The 18231-nt window shown below is 40.0% G+C and overlaps 1 pseudogene across 1 annotated transcript; it reads left to right on the top strand.

The window, feature by feature from the left end:
* Positions 1 to 1428: 1428 nt before the first annotated feature.
* On the top strand, positions 1429 to 4294 carry LOC309651770 (dnaJ homolog subfamily C member 10 pseudogene; annotated as a pseudogene). Its single transcript has one exon. The product of its transcript is annotated as a dnaJ homolog subfamily C member 10 pseudogene (transcript).
* Positions 4295 to 18231: the final 13937 nt, after the last annotated feature.

The raw sequence follows: 18231 nt of genomic DNA on the forward strand, positions 1-18231 counted from the left end.
TACCGCTGTGGTGCAGGATGTCAATAGCAGGGGAGGGTGTTCGTATGTGGGGATGAGACTATCTGGGAAATCTGTGTGTCTTCTGCTCAACTCTGCTGTGAACCTAAGACTGCTCTTTAAAAACTTAAGTTTATTAAATAAAAAAGAAGACGAGGGACTTGCCTGGTGGTGCAGTGGTTAAGAATCCGCCTGCCAACGCAGGGGACATGGGTTTGATCCCTGATCTGGGAAGATCCCACATGCCACGGAGCAACCAAGCCCGTGCGCCACAACTGCTGAAGCCCACGCACCCTAGGGCCCACGTGCCACAACTACTGAGCCCTATGTGCTGCAACTACTGAAGCCCACATGCCTAGAGCCCGTGCTTCACAACGAAGAGTAGCCCCTGCTCGCTGCAACTAGAGAAAGCCTGTGTGCAGCAATGAAAATCATGGATAATTGTTAACAGCACTTGTATAGCTCCTCCCAGTACATAAAATAGATGTACATGCCTTATTTAACTTAATCTTCACAATAAATGAACCAAGCAAATTTATTCCCATTTGAACAAACTAAAGCATGGAATATAATTTTTTAATTTTGAGAAAATTTATCACTACTCTTGGAAATGAATATTGTCAGTACCAAGACTGAAATTATTATTTGCAGATTTGTAGGGGTATATGGATTTGAGCATCATTAATTCTAGACTTTTTACTATTTAAGAGGTCATTATAATTAATCCTTATTTTAGAGATGATTCTAAAGCATAAATCTCAAACATCTAAAAAGTGATAGATAGCACCTCTTCAAAACAAGACAACAAGCCCCAAATGGAATCACTTATGCTAAACTTCATGACACCAAACTGAGACTTACTACTTAATTTAATTACAGTTTCAGCTCTGCCAGAAATGGAATCTTAAACCAGTCACTCAGGAGTTCATATGCACATGAGGTAAAGGCTATTGATAATGGAAATCTTGGAAGCCAAAGCCATAGAACTGGTGGGCACTGATCGAGCACTTAAAAGCTGTTAGAGCTCTTGCCACCTAACTCTAAGACTCCTGCGTTAGCATAAGTTGGTCATGGAACAGGTTAGACTGACACTAGATCACCACCAACCTCAAGAAAATTTCCATGCAATGAGGTGCACTGTAAAACACTACACAATCTCCAACACAACAGCACACCTCTCTTAGGTATTAATGTGGCTCTGAGAGACCCAAGGCTTAGCTAAAGAAATGGGATTCTTAAGGTCCAAAGACTTGAGTGCATCACCTTGCAGCATACCTGCTTACTTTATGTCTAATAACTGTGGTCCTGGAAGCTACAGATATCTACAAAAATGCCAAAATCTTACTAAGACAACCTAGAATTACAACGACCATTATGGGGAATTTCCAAATAGACAAGATGTGCACTTAAGAAGTGCACATAGAGGAGCCGAGCCGGCCGTGCTCGTCGCTGCCGGTGCGGCTGCTCGTACCACATAGCGGGCGCCGCGGGCCAGCGGTCAGAGAGTGCGTGCTTCCTTACCGCACGCACAGCTTGTGTTTGGCCGAGTGGGGTCTGCCGCCGGGGATTGAGGATGGGGAAGTAGCTGCAGGAGACGACCTCGCAGCACCGAGGGTTTTCTGGTGGCGTGAAAAGGATTAGAAGTGAACCAAAACCATTCACAGATTAACATTTTGGGAAAAAATTCATGATACCTGTTTCACCTTTGGAGTAATGTGGACAGAAGTTCTCAGATTTGCATATTACATCAACCGGAACCAGTGGCATTATCTTAATGTTCACTTGAGTCAGAACTTGTACAAGAAAAACAATGGGAGTCTGGTTAAATAAAGATGACTATCTCAGAGACTTGAAAAGGGTCATGCTCTGTTTTCTAATAGTGTATATGGCCATTTTAGTGGGTACAGATCAGGATTTTTACAGTTTACTTGGTGTATCCAAAACTGCAAGCAGTAGAGAAATAAGACAGGCTTTCAAGAAATTGGCATTGAAGCTACATCCTGATAAAAACCCGAATAACCCAGATGCACATAGTGATTTTTTGAAAATAAACAGAGCATATGAAGTACTCAAAGATGAAGATCTGCGGAAAAAGTATGACAAATATGGAGAAAAGGGACTTGCAGATAATCAAGGAGGCCAGTATGAAAGTTGGAATTATTATCGTTATGATTTTGGTATTTATGACAATGATCCTGAAATCATTACATTGGATAGAAGAGAATTCGATGCTGCTGTTAATTCTGGAGAACTGTGGTTTGTGAACTTTTACTCCCCAGGGTGTTCACACTGCCATGATTTAGCTCCCACATGGAGAGACTTTACTAAAGAAGTAGATGGATTGCTTCGAATTGGAGCTGTTAACTGTGGCGATGATAGAATGCTTTGCCGAATGAAAGGAGTGAACAGTTATCCCAGCCTCTTCATTTTTAGGTCTGGAATGGCTGCAGTGAAATACCATGGTGACAGATCAAAGGAAAGTTTAGTGAATTTTGCCATGCAGCATGTTAGAAGCACAGTGACAGAATTGTGGACAGGAAATTTTGTTAACTCCATACAAACTGGGTTTGCTGCTGGTATTGGCTGGCTGATCACTTTTTGTTCCAAAGGAAGAGATTGTTTGACTTCACAGACATGTCTCAGGTTAAGTGGGATGTTGGATGGTCTTGCTAATGTAGGATGGATGGACTGTGCCACCCAGGACAACCTTTGTAAAAGTTTGGACATTACAACAAGTACTACTGCGTATTTTCCTCCTGGAGCCACTTTAAATAACAAAGAAAAAGTGGTATTTTGTTTCTTAATTCATTGGATGCTAAAGAAATATATTTGGAAATAATGCATAACCTTCCAGATTTTGAACTACTTTCGGCAAACACACTACAGGATCGTTTGGCTCATCATCGGTGGCTCTTATTTTTTCATTTTGGAAAAAATGAAAATTCAAATGATCCTGAGTTGAAGAAACTAAAAACTCTACTTAAAAATGAACATATTCAAGTTGGCAAGTTTGACTGTTCCTCTGCACCAGACATCTGTAGTAATCTCTATGTTTTTCAGCCATGTCTAGCAGTATTTAAAGGACAAGGAACTAAGGAATTTGAAATTCATCACGGAAAGAAGATTCTTTATGATATACTTGCCTTTGCCAAAGAAAGTGTTAATTCTCATGTTACCACACTGGGACCTCAGAATTTTCCTGCCAATGACAAAGAACCATGGCTAGTTGATTTTTTTGCCCCTTGGTGTCCACCACGTCGAGCTTTATTGCCAGAGTTACGAAAAGCATCAAAGCATCTTTACGGTCAGCTTAAGTTTGGTACATTAGACTGTACAGTTCACGAGGGACTCTGTAACATGTATAACATTCAGGCTTATCCAACAACAGTGGTATTCAACCAGTCCAACATTCATGAATATGAAGGACATCACTCTGCTGAACAGATCTTGGAGTTCGTAGAGGATCTTATGAATCCTTCAGTGATCTCATTGACACCCACCACTTTCAATGAACTAGTTAAACAAAGAAAACATGACGAAGTGTGGATGGTTGATTTCTATTCTCCATGGTGTCATCCGTGTCAAGTCTTAATGCCAGAATGGAAAAGAATGGCCCGGACATTAACTGGACTGATCAATGTGGGCAGTATAGACTGACAACAATATCATTCTTTTTGTTCCCAAGAAAATGTTCGGAGATACCTAAGATTTTTTCCCCCAAAATCAAATAAAGCTTATCAATATCATAGTTACAATGGTTGGAATAGGGATGCTTATTCCCTAAGAATCTGGGGTCTAGGATTTTTACCTCAAGCATCTATAGATCTAACACCTCAGACTTTCAATGAAAAAGTTTTACAAGGGAAAAACCATTGGGTGGTTGATTTCTATGCTCCTTGGTGTGGACCTTGCCAAAACTTTGCTCCAGAGTTTGAGCTCTTGGCTAGGATGATTAAAGGAAAAGTGAAAGCTGGAAAAGTAGACTGTCAAGCTTATGCTCAAACCTTCCAGAAAGCTGGTATCAGAGCCTATCCAACTGTTAAATTTTATCCTTATGAAAGGGCAAAGAGAAATACTTGGGGAGAGCAAATAGATTCCAGAGATGCAAAAGAGATTACTACCTTAATATATGAAAAATTGGAAAACCTCCAAAATCATGGAAAGAGAAATAAGGATGAACTTTAATGATGTTGAAAATGAAGAAAAAAATTGAAAAGAAATTGACAGATGACGTCAGAAGCCACCTTTTCAGAATGTTACTATGTTCTGGATGGGAATAAATGAACATTACCTTGGACTTGTAATTGCACTGCTTGAATTCTGTACAACATTAATATAAATGAAGGGTCTGCAGACTTTTTCTGTAAAGGGCCAGATTGTAAATACTTTAGGCTTTGTAGACCATAGATGGTTCTTTGTCACATATTCTCTGTTTTTATTTTGTTTACAACCCTTTAAAAAATGTAAAAACCATTCTTAGTCTCAAGGCTATACACAAATAGGCCACAAGCCACATTCAGCCCGTGGGCCACAGATTGCTGACCCACAGAAAGATGTTTAGGCTGGCTGGCTCAAACATGAGCCTGCTCTATGATCTACGTACATGCTAAGTTATACAAAGTGTACTTTATCAATTCAAGTTTTGTGGCTGGCCTGAAAAGAGAACTTGGTTTTCAGTCACCTGTTCTCCTAAAAAAATCTCTGAAATTATCTGACCATGTATTTCATTTAAAAAACATACTCAAAATGTGGGAAAGTAAACAGATACCCTATTTTCATGCTGTATTATAGTGAAGAGATTCATTTTCTTTCCTTTTCTAAAGGTTGAAGAATTGGTTTTAATTTTTCACATATGAGAAAAAATTTTTATAACAGAAAGTAAACAAATCCTATTGATTTCTATAGTATCCATATATACCTGAGGGGAAAAAATATTTATAGCAATTAACTGGGCATTGTAGAGTATCCCAAATATTTCTATATTTTAAAGATATGTGTTCATTTATTTTCTGAATTGCTTTCATAATGTTTTCCCTGTGATGGTTATTGATTTTTGAGGCATCTTTCTAATATTTGTTTCTGACTTCTGGACAAAAAAAAAAAAAAAGAAGTGCACATAAAAGGGAGGGATTGGGTTTCCCTGGTGGTGCAGTGGTTGAGAATCTGCCTGCTAATGCAGGGGACACAGGTTCGAGGCCTGGTCTGGGAAGGTCCCACATGCCGCAGAGCAACTAGGCCCATGAGCCACAACTACTGAGCCTGCGCGTCTGGAGCCTGTGCTCCGCAACAAGAGAGGCCGCGATAGTGAAGAGGCCTGCGCACCGCGATGAAGAGTGGCCCCCGCTTGCCACAACTAGAGAAAGACCTCGCACAGAAACGAAGACCCAACACAGCCAAAAATAAAAAATATTAATAAATAAATAAATAAATAAATAAAAGATTACTAAAAAAAAAAAAAAAAAAGAATCTGCCTGCCAATGCAGCGGACAAGGGTTCGAGCCCTGGTCCGGGAAGATCCCACATGCCCCGGAGCAACTAAGCCCGTACGCCACAACTACTGAGCCTGTGCTCTAGAGCCCGTGAGCCACAGTGACAGAAGCCCACACGCCTAGAGCCCATGCTCCACAACGAGAAGCCACCGCAATGAGAGGCCCATGCACTGCAACGAAGAGTAGCTCCCGATCCCCGCAACTAGAGAAAAACCCACGCACAGCAACGAAGACCCAACACAGCCAAAAATAAATAAAATAAAATAAATAAATTTATTAAAAATAAATAAATAAATGTATTTTAAAAAAGGGGGGGGTCCCAAATCAAACAGACAGAATGGGATACCTGCTCCATGTGGTGTGCAGAAGCTTCCAGCAGGCTTCAAGATTCCAAAACAGCATCATTGGAAGATTCGTGGCAAAAGGCTAGTGAAAAATTAGACACAAAAGGTACCTGAAACAAAAGACAATAAGACTGACGTGACTCCTACTGTGCCACTCTATCCTCTCTAGCTGAGTACTCACTCACATTCTACTAATTCTCTATCTGAATTGCCTTTCTACTCTGAAGAGACAATTAAACAGTTGACTTTTAAAGGATGACCACCTGAGGCTGCAGGTGATCCTCTTCAGGTATTTTTCATACACTGGTCAAAGACTAAACGAAGGGCCATAGTTAAGAAATTTTCTAAACCCAAGGAGGATCATCAAAAGGTTCCTGAAGAATTTAGAGTCCTGTGATCCTGGACTGCCAGGTCTTTATCAGCTTGTGCACATGCTGGTAGGACCTAGTGAGACCCAAAAATGGATGCAGAAGGTAGAATGGCGTAAGCCTGCGATGGTATTTGAGATGCTAGTCTTCAACATGGTCTCCCCAGGGACCAGAAAAAGCTCGCAAAATAGCAACTATTTTAAAAGCCATCCCCAGAGCCTACCCTGCCCACGCTGATTGGTCTTATTATTCAAACCTGCAAACGAAAGAAATGTGAATCTGTGGCAGACTTTAAAGTTGGTCTGGAAGCTCTGTTCCTGTGGCATTCTGGCTTCCACGCAATAAATGATGTCACCCAACCTACTCTAGCTGCCCTATTTATAAATGGATTGTCTCCTGAGATTAGTGGGTTGATTAAGAGGCAGAAAATAGGATGGGAAACCACCAGTCTGACTGAACTCATGACCATACCCGAGCATTTTTAAAGAACCTTGGAACAGGACCATAAACAAAAGTTCACCGCGTTATTAGCCTAAGAGCTGAAACAGCTCCAAGGCCAGAAACGTAAAGCTATACCTGGGCCTCCCGCATTGCACCCTCCTAGGGTTCATCATCAAAGTGCTGGCCCAGCGATCAGTGTCTTATTTGTAATCAGCTGGGACACTGGAAAAAAGATCCCTCCACATCAACTTGAATAGTCCCATATCGACTCCAAAGGGAGGCCCTCCATATGGGCCCCTCCCAGAGTTGATGGGATGCCAAGAGATTCTTTGGTAAACTGTTATCAGTTATTCCCTTAAACAGCCAAGGATGAACTAAAATTAAAATTAATGGAAAACCTTGCCAAATTCTAGTAGATACCAGAGCTACACTCTCTACTTTAAACCCCACTCGCATAGGACAACAAATCCCTCAGAGTAAAAAGGAAGTTTTTGTAGTGGATATCTAATAAAATTCAGAGAGAGAGTTTCTACCTCAACCAGTGCAAATGACTCTGGGACCTAAACTGAAAAACATTCCTTTTTGCTTTGTGATACAGCTGCAGTCAATCTATTAGGTAGAGAGCTTCTTTCTAAATTAAAAGGGCTAATACGTTTTGCCTTCAGTAGAGATTTCACCTTAGAATTTTCTAAGCAACCCGAACCTGATTTTTATGTTTCTTACAATCTGTCCTTGATATAGAAGAGGAGGAATTCTGTCAAAAGATTCTTAATTTAATTGAGGTGCCCAGATATCTGTGGGCTACCTTTAATGCTGACACTGGAAGAGTAAAGCATGCAGAACCTATAAAAATTCTGATAGACCTAACTATCAGAATAACATAACTCTTCCCAAGTTTCCTCAATATCCATTAAAGCCTGAGGCCATGGAAGGCCTCACACCAATATTAGAAGACCTTATTGCCCAGGGGCTAATTATTCCCAGTACCAGCCCCTGCAACACAATGATTTTGCCAGTTCAGAAACCTAATGGGCAGGAATGAGGAACTGTGCAGGACTTAACTATCAAGAAGATACAGTAAGTCCCCTACATACGAATGAGTTCTGTTCAGAGAGAGCATTTGTAAGTCCAATTTGTTCGTAAGTCCAACAAAGTTAGCCTATGTACCCAACTTACACAATCGGCTATATAGTACTGTACTGTTATAGGTTTGTAATTCATTCACATCTTTGCAACTCGAAGGTTCGTGTGTAGGGGACTTACAGTAGTTATTCACCATCTCCCAGTTATTCAAAACCCAACACCCTTTTGTCACAAGTTCCATCAGACTCAAAATAGTTCACAGTTGTGGACCTTTGTTCCATCTTCTTCAGCATCCTGGTAGCCCCCAACAGCCAATAACTATTTGCCTCTACTTGGAGCAATCAACAATATCCCTGGACAGTCATGCCTCAAGGGTTCACCAAGGGCCCTTCTTATTTATCCCAAGTGCTCCACTAAGATGTAAGTACCCTCCAGTTCCCCAGGAAATTGACCCTTCTACAGTAGGTAGATGACCTCAGTTACCAAAGAGTCATCCATAAAGGATTCCATCTATTGGATTCCATCTATTCCATGTTGCAACAGTTAGCTGGAAAAGGACATAAAGTCTCTAAGGAAAAATTACAATTATTTTTAGACATGACCTAGAGTATAATCTGAATGCTGAAGGAACCTAGCTATCTCCAAAAATAATTAAACTAATCCAAGAATTCCCTAGGCCCACAACTAAGCAACAGCTTTGTGGATTCCTAGGCCCAGCTGGTTACTGTAGAGTTTGTGTTCCTAATTTTCTCTATCAGCTTCCCTACTCTATGAACTTATTAAAATTTCAGTCCCTGAACCCCTTCCTTGGGAAGATAAACATGAGCAGGTCTTTATAAGACTAAAAGAACCACCTGCCCTACAGCTGTCCAGCTAGTCAAAGCCCTTCAAACCCTGATTTGTGCACAAAAGAGATAACCAAGCTCTGGGGAGGCTCACACAAGAACATGCCAATACACAGAAGCCCATTGCCTATTACAGCGTACAACTTGATTCAGTTGCTCTTGCCCATCCCACTGCCTTAAGGCTATGGCTGTAACTGCAAAGTTAGTAGAGGCCTCAGCAGATTGAACACTAGGAAATGATATTTATTTACAAACTCCACAAGCTCGCTGTGCAAAGTCTTAATTCTGAATTGACAGCATTTCTCTGCAAGCTGACTAACCTCCTCTGAAATCCATCTGCTTTCATCATCTAATCTGCATCTTAAAAGTTGCAACCTTCTTAATGATGCTACACTGTTATCCCTGCCTGACCAGGGTGAACCCCATGACTGCAAAGTAATAACGTCCCATTTTCTGACATTGCATCCTTATTAACGAGACAGCCTTTTGACTAATCCTGATCTAATTTTGTTTGTTAGTGCATCATACCGTAAAAATGAAAAAGGGAATTTCCAAGCTGACTATGCTGTTACTACCCAACATCAAGTACTTGAGAGGGGAAACCTACCACAAGCTAAATCAGCCCAATGAGCAGAGCTCCATGCCCTTACCAGAGCAAGCCAGTTATCAGAAGGACAAATTTTTAATATTTGTACTGACAGCTGGTATGCCTTTGGGGTCATCCACGATTTGGGGTTGTTATGGAAACAAAGGGTCTTCTTTTGTCCACTGGAACCCCATTCAAAAATGAACAGCAAGTAAATGATCTTCTTGCTGCTATTCTCTTACCTTCTGAAATTGCTACCACCGAAATTGAGGCTCACACTTAAAACATTAAACCAGGGTCTCAGGGAAACGCCCTGGCTGACTTTCATGCAAAGGCAGCAGCAACAGAATCTATAAAGGATGTGACATATGAAGATAAAGTCCAGTCTGCATCTGCAAAAAATGACCCCCTGTCGCCAAACTTTTGCCATCCTGATGTCCTTGGGACATGGCACCATTTTGCTCCTGAGAGAAATCACAATGGGCAAACAAAGACTGTAAATTCAATGAACAGTAGGGGCTACAGCAAACCCAAGATGGCTGCTTGATTCTTCCTGGCTCCCTGGCAAACCCCTTCTTTTAGTTTTTGCATTCCTTTACCCACCATGGTGCAGTTAAGATAACTCACGTTATGAATAAATATCTGTAGAGACTCTACAACATTGTGAAAACAGTTTACCATTAATGCTTGACCTCTCAAATCCATAATCCCGGGAAAATAGTTTTGTTTCCAGAAACCTCAAGCCTCCTTTCTCTGGAACTTTTGAGCACCTGCAACTGGACTTTATTCAGCTGCCACCTTACATGGGTTATCAATATGTTCTTGTTATTGTATGTATGTTTTCTGGGTGGGTTGAAGCCTTCCCTTGCCGCAAGACTGATGCCTTCACAGTGGCAAAGAAACTGTTAGAAACATGTTTTCCACTTGGGGTATACCTTCCACAATCACCAGTGATTGGGGCACCCAATTCACTAGGCAAATCATACAAGCCTTAATAAAAACCTCACAAACTTCTTGGAATTATCACTATCCCTATCACCCTCACTCATTAGGCAAGGCTGAAAGAACTAATGGGACCCTCACCCTCAAGATCTCTAAACTTGCTCAAATTACTGGACACCCTTGGCTTAAGGTTTTGCCTCTGGCCTTGCTGACTGTTCACAGTACCCACTTCAGGAAACATAAACCCACTCCACATGAGATAGTCACTGGTAGACCAATGTCTATCAGTATACAACTTTCTGTTGATCCCTTATTCTCTCACACTAATATGACCAGCTACTGTAAGTCTTTAATGTCTTGCTAAAGCCTGTCATCAACAGGTTAAAGAAGCCTTCCCAGATCCCAGTTCAAAGGATCCTATTGGTCACCTACTGACTGGGTATTCTGGAAACATCACAAGAGGAAAACAGCCCTTGAATCTTGTTGCAAAAGATCTTATCAAGTGTTCCTGACCCCTGACACTGCTGCAAAACTAGAAGGCACTGTACCTTGGATACACATCTCACAGCTGAAGAAAGCTCCACCTGACATCTGGTTTGGCTCAAATTCTGGAGATCTCCAAATCAAACTGACAAGGAAGAGAAATAGCTGACACAGAGGTAGACTGCTTCCACCCAAGATGCTGACTCGACTTCATAACCTTTCTTCTTCTCTTTCTTTCCTTGAACTTGGCATTGACCTTGAAAGATAACACCATCATCCATATCTCCCAGGCCATTGCTAACCTCTTAGACTGCTGGACTTGTCATCAAAAATTCTGAACAGTCTATGACTAAAAATCCCATGACAAATTTTTCTTCTATTCCCAATGTCACTATAAACTACAGTCAACCCCCCTTAGAAGTCAGAGTCCAACTTTTACAACCAGAACATCCAGTGCCTTGTTTTTACCTTTCTCTCATTATAACTGTACTTGGCCAATTACACACAAATCCCTATGCAAATCACAATTCATTTGCACCCCACGTTCTTATGATTATCTATATCAGACCTGCCCCCAAACACAAAAAGATCTCACCAGCAGCACCCATCTTTGCAAAGAATTTAGAACAACTTTTTATTTCAGGATAGGAGATTTACTTCCCAAACGCACTGAAAACCTAACTGACCCCTGGCTTGAGTGGGCAAATACAACAGTCCCTGTGAGTGAATTCATTAACAGTGCCTCTTTAGGAGAAACGGTTTGTGTCCTGACAGGAATTACCTTTGTATGCGGTGGGTATCATTCTTCTTGAGTTTATGAATGCCTGTATGGCTGGGGCACGACCAGGCAATGACTTCTGGGTTACCCAACTGTACCCCCTAATTGTCCACAATCAAACTGAGACATCTCATAGACAACTTTTAAAAGAAATGTGAGTAAAACCACAGATATTTTAAATCTTACAGAGCATAGACAATTTTTAAAGCTTAGGCTCACTCTGATTTTTCTCATGCTGGTTAGTACCAGAACTCAAACTACACATGTAATTTTATTTGCATAAAACAATCATCAGAATCTCTTACCAGAAAAGAGAAAACAAAGCACATGTATTCCCTTTCCTTTAATATCCTTCTAAGTACTTTTTTTTTTGGTAAGTTAGTCCTATATTGTCTGGGATTTTGCTTCTCTTTGTTCACTAGAAAACCTTGCATTTAAATTTTGACTCTGCTACTTATTATCTATATGTCCTTGGGCAAGATAATTAACCAGAGATGAGGAAAATAATATGGACACCATAGGGCTGTTGTGAGGATTAAATAAAATAATGTGTTTTAATATCTGGCAGAGACACAGGTACACTGAAACTTTAATTAATCTTAGTCTTCTTTTTCTCTTCTAATATTTGAGGCAAGAGAAGAGTTTCCCTTTACATCTTTTTCCTCAAATTAAGGTGTGTAAAAATCATGAGGAGTCTGTGAAAAAGACAAATTTCTGAGCAAAGTCCCACAAGACTTTTTTTTTTAACATCTTTATTGGAGTATAATTGCTTTACAATGCTGTGTTAGTTTCTGCTTTATAACAAAGTGGATCAGCTATACATATACATATATCCCCATATCTCCTCCCTACTGCGTCTCCCTCCCACCATCCCTTTGCCACCCCTCTAGGTGGTCACAAAGCACCGAGCTGATCTCCTTGTGCTATGCGGCTGCTTCCCACTAGCTATCTATTTTACATTTGGTAGTGTATATATGTCCATGCCACTCTCTCACTTCATCCCAGTTTACCCTTCTGCCTCCCTGTGTCATCAAGTCCATTCTCTACATCTGTGTCATTATTCCTGTCCTGCCCCTAGGTTCCTCATAACCTTTTTTTTTTTTTTTTTTTAGATTCCATATATATGTGCTAGCATACAGTATCTGTTTTTCTCTTTCTGACTTACTTCACTCTGTATCACAGACTCTAGGTCCATCCACCTTACTATAAATAACTCAATTTTGTTTCTTTTTATGGCTGAGTAATATTCCATTGTATATATGTGCCACATCTTCTTTATCCATTCATCTGTTGATGGACACTTAGGCTGATTCCATGTCCTGGCTATTGTAAATAGAGCTGCAATGAATATTGTGGTACATGTATCTTCTTGAATTATGGTTTTATCAGGGTATATGCCCAGAAGTGGGATTGCTGGGTCATATGGTAGTTCTATTTTTAGGTTTTAAGGAACCTCCATATTGTTCTCCAAAGTGGCTGTATCAATTTACATTCCCACCAACAGTGCAGGAGGGTTCCCTTTTCTCCACACCCTCTCCAGCATTTATTGTTTGTAGATATTTTGATGATGGCATTTCTGACTGGTGTGAGGTGATACCACACTGTAGTTTTGATTTGCATTTCTCTAATGATTACTGATGTTGAGCATTCTTTCATATGTTGTCTTTTCATCTTGTTTATTGTTTCCTTTGTTGTGCAAAAGCTTTGAAGTTTCATTAGGTCCCATTTGTTTATTTTTGTTTTTATTTTCATTTCTCTAGGAGGAAGGTCAAAAAGGATCTTGCTGTGATTTATGTCATAGAGTGTTCTGCCTATGTTTTACTCTAAGAGTTTTATAGTGTCTGGCCTTACATCTAGGTCTTTAATCCATTTTGAGTTTATTTTTGTGTATGGTGTTAGGGAGTGTTCTAATTTCATTCTTTTACATGTAGCTGTCCAGTTTTCCCAGCACCACTTATGGAAGAGGCTGTCTTTTCTCCAATGTATATTCTTGCCTCCTTTATCAAAGATAAGGTGACCATATGTGCATGGGTTTATCTCTGGGCTTTCTACCCTGTCCCATTGATCTATATGTCTGTTTTTGTGCCAGTACCACACTGTCTTGATTACTGTAGGTTTGTAGTATAGTCTGAAGTCAGGGAGCCTGATTCCTCCAGCTCCATTTTTCTTTCTCAAGATTGCTTTGGCTATTCGGGGTCTTTTGTGTTTCCATACAAACTGTGAAATCTTTTGTTCTAGTTCTGTGAAAAATGCCATTGGTAGTTTGATAGGGATTGCATTGAATCTGTAGATTGCTTTGGGTAGTATAGTCATTTTCACAATGTTGATTCTTCCAATGTAAGAACATGGTATATCTCTCCATCTGTTTGTATCATGTTTAATTTCTTTCATCAGTGTCTTACAGTTTTCTGCATACAAGTCTTTTGTCTCCTTAGGTAAGTTTATTCCTAGGTATTTTATTCTTTTCATGGCAATGGTAAATGGGAGTGTTTCCTAAATTTCTCTTTCAGATTTTTCATCATTGCTGTATAGGAATGCAAGAGATTTCTGTGCATTAATTTTGTATCCTGCTACTTTACCAAATTCATTGATTAGCTCTAGTAGTTTTCTGGTAGCATGTTTAGGATTCTCTATGTATAGTATCATGTCATCTGCAAACAGTGACAGCTTTACTTCTTCTTTTCCGATTTGGATTCCTTTTATTTCTTTGTCTTCTCTGATTGCTGTGGCTAAAACTTCCAAAACTATGTTGAATAATAGTGGTGAGAGTGGGCAACCTTGTCTTGTTCCTGGTCTTAGTGGAAATGGTTTCCGTTTTTCACCATTGAGGACGATGTTGGCTGTGGGTTTGTCATATATGGCCTTTATTATGTTGAGGTAAGTTCCCTTTATGCCTACTTTCTGGAGGATATTTATCATAAATGGGTGTTGAATTTTGTCAAAAGGTTTTTCTGCATCTATTCAGATGATCATATGGTTTTTATCCTTCAATTTGTTAATATGGTATATCACATTGATTGATTTGCATATATTGAAAAATCCTTGCATTCCTGGGATAAACTCCACTTGATCATGGTGAATGATCCTTTTAATGTGCTGTTGGATTCTGTTTGCTAGTATTTTGTTGAGGATTTTTGCATCTATGTTCATCAGTGATATTGGCCTGTAGTTTTCTTTCTTTGTGACATCTTTGGGTTTGGTATCAGGGTGATGGTGGCCTTGTAGAATGTGTTTGGGAGTGTTCCTCCCTCTGCTATGTTTTGGAAGAGTTTGAGAAGGATAGGTGTTAGCTCTTCTCTAAATGTTTGATAGAATTCGCCTATGAAGCCATCTGGTCCTGGGCTTTTGTTTGTTGGAAGATTTTTAATCACAGTCTCAATTTCAGTGCTTGTGATTGGTCTGTTTATATTTTCTATTTCTTCCTGGTTCAGTCTCGGAAGGTTGTGCTTTTCTAAGAATGTGTCCATTTCTTCCAGGTTGTCCATTTTATTGGCATATAGTTGCTTGTAGTAACCTCTCATGATCCTTTGTATTTCTGCAGTGTCAGTTGTTATTTCTTTTTTATTTCTAATTCTATTGATGTGAGTCTTCTCCCTTTTTTTCTTGATGAGTCTGGCTAATGGTTTATCAATTCTGTTTATCTTCTCAAGGAACCAGCTTTTAGATTTATTGATCTTTGCTATTGTTTCCTTCATTTCTTTTTCATTTATTTCTGATCTGATTTTTATGATTTCTTTTCTTCTGCTAACTTTGGGGGTTTTTTTGTTCTTCTTTCTCTAATTGCTTTAGGTGTAAGGTTAGGTTGTTTATTTGAGATATTTTTTGTTTCTTGAGGTAGGATTGCATTGCTATAAACTTCCCTCTTAGAACTGCTTTTGCTACATCCCATAGGGTTTGGATCGTCGTGTTTTCATTGTCATTTGTTTCTAGGTATTTTTTGATTTCCTCTTTGATTTCTCCAGTGATCTCTTCGTTTTTAAGTAGTGTATTGTTTAGCCTCCATGCATTTGTATTTTTTACAGATTTTTTTCCTGTAATTGATATCTAGTCTCATAGCGTTGTGGTCAGAAAAGATACATGATATGATTTCAATTTTGTTAAATTTACCAAGGCTTGATTTGTGACCCAAGATATGATCTATCCTGGAGAATGTTCCATGAACACTTGAAAAGAAAGGGTATTCTGTTGTTTTTGGATGGAATGTTCTATAAATATCAATTAAGTCCATCTTGTTTACTGTATCATTTAAAGCTTGTGTTTCTTTATTTATTTTCATTTTGGATGATCTGTCCATTGGTGAAAGTGGGGCGTTAAAATCCCCTACTATGATTGTGTTACTGTTGATTTCCCCTTTTATGGCTGTTAGTATTTGCCTTATGTATTGAGGTGCTCCTATGTTGGGTGCATAAATATTTACAATTGTTATATGTTCTTGGATTGATCCCTTGATCATTATGTAGTGCCCTTCGTTGTCTCTTGTAATAGTCTTTATTTTAAAGTCTATTTTGTCTGATATGAGAATTGCTACTCCAGCTTTCTTTTGATTTCCATCTGCATGGAATATCTTTTTCCATCCCCTCAGTTTCAGTCTGTATGTGTCCCTAGGTCTGAAGTGGGTCTCTTGTAGACAGCATATATATGGGTCTTGTTTTTGTATCCATTCAGCCAGTCTATGTCTTTTGGTTGGAGCATTTAATCCATTTACATTTAAGGTAATTATTGATATGTATGCTCCTATTACCATTTTCTTAATTGTTTTGGGTTTGTTATTGTAGATCTTTTCCTTCTCTTGTGTTTCCTGCCTAGAGAAGTTCCTTTAGCATTTGTTGTTAAGCTGGTTTGGTGGTGCTGAATTCCCTTAGCTTTTGCTTGTCTGTAAAAGTTTTAATTTCTCCATCAAATCTGAATGAGATCCTTGATGGGTAGAGTAATCTTGGTTGTAGGTTCTTCCCTTTCATCACTTTAAATATGTCCTGCCACTCCCTTCTGGCTTGCAGAGTTTCTGCTGAAAGATCAGCTGTTAACCTTATGGGGAGTTCCTTGTACATTATTTGTTGCTTTTCCCTTGCTGCTTTTAATTTTTTTTTTCTTTGTATTTAATTTTTGATAGTTTGATTAATATGTGTCTTGGCATGCTTCTCCTTAGATTTATCCTGTATGGGACTCTCTGCACTTCCTGGACTTGATTGACTATTTCCTTTCCCTTATTAGGGAAGTTTCCAACTATAATCTCTTCAAATATTTTCTCAGTTCCTTTCTTTTTCTCTTCTTCTTCTGGGGCCCCTATAATTCGAATGTTGGTGCATTTGATGTTGTCCCAGAGGTCTCTGAGACTGTCCTCAGTTCTTTTCATTCTTTTTTCTTTATTCTGCTCTGCAGTAATTATTTCCACTATTTTATCTTCCAGGTCAGTTATCTGTTCTTCTGCCTGTTATTCTGCTATTGATTCCTTCCAGAGAATTTTTAATTTCATTTATTGCATTGTTCATCATTGTTTGTTTGCTCTTTAGTTCTTCTAGGTCCTCGTTAAACGTTTCTTGTATTTTCTCCATTCTATTTCCAAGATTTTGGATCATCTTTACTACCATTACTCTGAATTCTTTTTCAGGTAGACTGCCTATTTCCTCTTCATTTGTTTGGTCTGGTGGGTTTTTACCTTGCTCCTTCATCTGCTGTGTGTTTTTCTGTCTTCTCATTTTGCTTAACTTACTGTGTTTGGGATCTCCTTTTCACAGCTGCAGGTTCGTAGTTCCTGTTGTTTTTGGTGTCTGCCCCCAGTGGCTGAGGTTAGTTCAGTGGGTTGTGTAGGCTTCCTGGTGGAGGGGACTAGTGCCTGTGTTCTGGAGGAAAAGGTTGGATCTTCTCTTTCTGGTGGGCAGGACCACGTCCAGTGGTGTGTTTTGGGGTGTCTGTGGCCTTATTATGATTTTAGGCAGCCTCTCTGCTAATGGGTGTGTTTGTGTTCCTGTCTTGCTAGTTGTTTGGCATGGGATGTCCAGCACTGTAGCCTGCTGGTTGTTTAGTTGAGCTGGGTCTTAGCGTTGAGATGGAGATCTCTGGGAGAGCTTTCACCATTTAATATTACATGGAGCCAGGAGGTCTCTTGTCTACCAATGTCCTGAACTCGGCTCTCCCACCTCAGAGGCACAGGCCTGACACCCAGCCGGAGCACCAAGACCCTGTCAGCCACACAGCTCAGAAGAAAAGGGAGAAAAAAAGAAAGAAAGACAGAAAAAAATAAAATAAAATTATTAAAATAAAAAATAATTATTAAAAATAAAAAATAAGAAAGCAGAGAGCAACCAAACCAAAAAACAAATCCACCAATGATAACAAGCGTTAAAACTATACTAAAAAAACAAACAAACAATAAATGGACAGACAGAACCCTAGGACAAACGGTAAAAGCCAAGCTATACAGACAAAATCACACACAGAAGCATACACATACACACTCACAAAAAGAGATAAAGGAAAAATATATATATATACCGTTGCTCCCAAAGTCCACCACCTCAATTTTGGGATGATTCTTTGTCAATTTGGGTATTCCACAGATGCAGGCTACATCAAGTTGATTGTGGAGATTTAATCCGCTGCTCCTGAGGCTGCTGGGAGGGATTTCCCTTTCTCTTCTTTGTTTGCACAGCTCCCGGGGTTCAGCTTTGGATTTGGACCCGCCTCTGCATGTAGGTCGCCTGAGGGCGTCTGTTCCCGCCCAGACAGTTCCGGGGTTGAAGGAGCAGCTGCTTCGGGGGCTCTGGCTCACTCAGGCCGGGGGGAGGGAGGGGTACGGGGCCGGGGCCGGGAGGAGGCGGGGCGAGCCTGCGCGGCAGAAGCCAGCGTGACGTTGCAGCAGCCTGAGGCGCACCGTG

Source organism: Balaenoptera physalus (genome assembly GCF_965194825.1).
Source record: "Balaenoptera physalus genome assembly, chromosome: 21".
NCBI lineage: Eukaryota > Metazoa > Chordata > Mammalia > Artiodactyla > Balaenopteridae > Balaenoptera > Balaenoptera physalus.